Consider the following 3,900-nt stretch of genomic DNA (forward strand, 5'->3'; position numbering starts at 1 on the left):
ATATATATATATATATATCGGGTGTGGAAGCAAGGGTTAGAATCAAAGGGCCTTAGAGTAAATGTAGCAAAGACCAAAGTTATAGTAAGCAGAAAGGCGAATTCAGCACACACACCCTCGGGCAGGTGGCCCTGCTCGATCTGTAGGAAAGGTGTAGGTAGAAACTCCATAAGATGCACCCAATGTAAGCTATGGACGCACAAGAGGTGCAGCAACATTAAAGGGAAATTAACAGATAAGATAGCTTTCATGTGCGGCAGATGCACAGGGACACCACAGACACTCAGAAAACAGATTCCATCACACTCCAGGGAGAGAAACTAGAAGTAGTTGATTGTTTCTGCTACCTGGGTGACCAAGTTAGTAGTGGAGGTGGATGCACAGAGAGTATCACCACTAGAATACGAATAGCCTGGGCAAAGTTCAGAAAGCTCCTACCCCTACTGGCGACAAAGGGTCTCTCCCTCAGAGCGAAAGGTAGATTGTATGATGCATGTGTGTGAACTGCCATGCTTCACGGTAGTGAAACATGGGCTGTGACTGCAGAGGACATGCGTAGACTTGAAAGAAATGAAGCTAGCATGATCCGCTGGATGTGTAATGTCAGTGTGCACGCACGACAGAGTGTAAGCACCCTGAGAGAAATGCTGGATATAAGAAGCATCAGATGTGGTGTGCAAGAGCGACGCTTGCGATGGTATGGTCATGTGCTGCGGATGGATAAGGAGAGATGTGTGAAGAAGTGCCACTCCCAAACAGTTGAAGGTATCAGGGGGAGAGGTAGACCCAGGAAGACACGGCGAGCTGGCAGAAACGTTAGTGCGCCAGGCGAAATGCTTAGCGGTATTTCGTCTGCTGTTACGTTCTGAGTTCAAATTCCGCCGAGGTCGACTTTGCCTTTCATCCTTTCGGGGTCGATTAAATAAGTACAGTTACGCACTGGGGTCGATATGATTGACTTAATCCGTTTGTCTGTCCTTGTTCGTCCTCTCTGTGTTTAGCCTCTTGTGGGTAGTAAAGAAATAGGTATCACAAGAGCCAGCCAGGCAGAAGCCTGCACCAGACTTCTGTAACTGTTTTGGCAGAACTTTTACAGCTGGATGCCCTTCCTAACACCAACCACTCAGCAGAGTGGAGTTAGTGCTTTTTACATGGCACAAGCACAGGCAAGGTCAGTTTTGGCAAGGTTTTTACAGCTGGACGCCCTTCCAAACACCAACCAATTTTAAGTGGCACCTGCACTGACGGGATCACCAAGTACTTGCAAAACAAAACAAAAAAACTCTTTTGAGAGGGGAGGGGGTCATTGAAGGAGGTGACCTTGTGTTGGGTAATGAAAAGCTATAGTGAAGTAGATAAACAGAAACAGGTGTCTTGCTGTAGAGGAGGTACAAACAGATGTGCAGCTGCAATGAAGATAGAAACAGGTGTGCTGCTGTAAAGGAAATACATGGTTACCCAGCCTGAGGGAAGTGCAGGAGAAGGAGAGAGAGTGGGAGACAGCAGGATAGAGATAGTGGAAAAGTGCCAGGCATACTCACAAGAGCTGGAGAGAAGAATATAAATGGGATAGTTGAGTAAAGGAATAGAGAGATATACATGGTGGCAAGTGCCAGGGCATACCCTTGGGGTTCGAACTCTATAATATAAGTGGCAGGATATTGTGAAGGAAGTGTGATTAAAGAGTGTGTAGGTGCATGGCTCAGTGGTTAGAGTGTCGAGCTTACGAGCGTGAGGTTGTGAGTTCGAATCCCAGACCGGGCTGCGTGTTGTGTTCTTGAGCAAGACACTTTATTTCACACTGCTCCAGTTCACTTAGCTGTTGAAATGAGTTGCGATGTCACAGGTGCCAAGCTGTATCGACCTTTGTCTTTCCCTTGGGTAACACTGGTGGTGTGGAGAGGGGAGGCTGGTATGCATGGGCGACTGCTGGTCTTCCATAAACAACCTTACCCGGACTTGTGCCTGGGAGGGTAACTTTCTGGGTGCAATCCCACAGTCAGGCATGACCGAAAGAGTTCTCAATAGGTGGGGAGGGAGTGGCAAAAACCTGGGTATATATAGAGTCAAGGGGGCTACTGGATAACAATGATCAGAGGGGCTAGCAAATAGCAGTGATACATTGAGACAGTGCGTGAGTGGAACACACAGGTCAGAAGCTAGCAGAGAGCAATCATATAGTTGCACAGGGCCAAGAGGACAGGATTGGGGAGTGGGAGGTGAGCTTAGTGCAAGAAGTGGAGATGTGAGGAAGAGAAGAGATGTAGTTTGGTTTGTTGTGGTAGAATGTGTGAGAAGTTTTCTTGATAAGTGCAAGTAGGACTTAGAGCACTTCTAAAACTCAGTTTTGCTGAAGTGCGATTAAAGAGTGTGGAGGAGGGGAGTGAGTGGCAAAACCTGGGTATATATAGCGTTGGGGGGTGGGGGCTACCGGATAGCAATGATCAGGGATCCAGTTCCACTGCATGGCACGTTGAGCAAGTGTCTCCTACTATAGCTTTGGGCCAACCAAAGCCTTATGAGTGGATTTGGTAGACAGAAACTGAAAGAAGCCTGTGATATATATGTGTGTGTGTGTGTATCTATGTGTGTGTGTGTATCTATGTGTGTGTGTGTCTTTGTGCCTGTGTTTGTTCCTCACCACCGCTTGACAACCATTGTTGGTGTGTTTATGTCCCTGTATCTTAGTGGTTCAGCAAGAGAGATTGATAGAATAAGTACCAGGCTTTAGAAAATAAGTTTTGGTGCCAATTTGTTCAATTAAAAGCATTGAAGGCGGTGCCAAAGCATGACTGCAGTCAAATAGCTGAAACAAATAAAAGGAAACATATATATATATATATATATATATATATATAACAACAAGAATAAGAATGGAGAAAAATCACATCTTCAATTGGTGACAATAGGCGCAGGCATGGTTGTGTGGTAAGAAGCTTGCTTCCCAACCACAAGGTTCCAGATTCAGTTTCACTGCATGGGACCTTGGGCAAGTGTCTTCTACTATAGCCTCAGACCAACCAAAGCCTTGTGAGTGGATTTGGTTGAGGAAAACTGAAAGAAGCCTGTCATATATATATATATATATATATATATAAGGCGAGCTGGCAGAAACGTTAGCATGCCAGGTGAAGTGCGTAGCCATATTTCGTCTGTCGTTACATGCTTAGTTCAAATTCCGCCGAGGTTGACTTTGCCTTTCATCCTTTCGGGGTCAATAAATTAAGTAGCAGTTATGCACTGGGGTCGATGTAATCGACTTAATCCATTTGACTGTCCTTGTTTAGCACCTTGTGAGTAGTAAAGAAATATATATATATATATATATATATATATATATATATATATATATATATATATACGACAGGCTACATACATACAACAGAATATATATGACAGAATACATACATACAAATGTACACACATACATACATATGCGCGCACACACATACATACATACATATATACATGCGTATGCACACTCACACAGACTCACACACACGTGCACAAAAAAAAAGAATGCAGTGTGAATAATGGACAGATTCAACAACTATCAAAAAGGTTGCAAGATGCAATGAAAATTTTAGAAAAATAAAGAGGGAAATGAGTGGAAATTTTACTGGTGAGTGTGTTAAATTATATGGCACTAAAAGAGAATGCACGTTTTACGATTTACACTGAAAACTTTGTTTGTTTGAAATCTGTTGCCTGTTTGCAGGATTTGTTATTTGTTTATTGTGGTTTCCCCGTAAGGGAAATGTTAAACATTTTTCTTGTGATAAACATTGTGAAACTGTTATCCTCTCCCAAGGGAGAAGGATTTGTAAATTGTGTATTATTATGAACTGCTTTTGGTGAGTTTGAACTGTGTTCTGTATTGGAACAATTTTTGAATATTTA

This window comes from Octopus sinensis, linkage group LG13 (genome assembly GCF_006345805.1).
Source record: "Octopus sinensis linkage group LG13, ASM634580v1, whole genome shotgun sequence".
Taxonomy (NCBI): domain Eukaryota; kingdom Metazoa; phylum Mollusca; class Cephalopoda; order Octopoda; family Octopodidae; genus Octopus; species Octopus sinensis.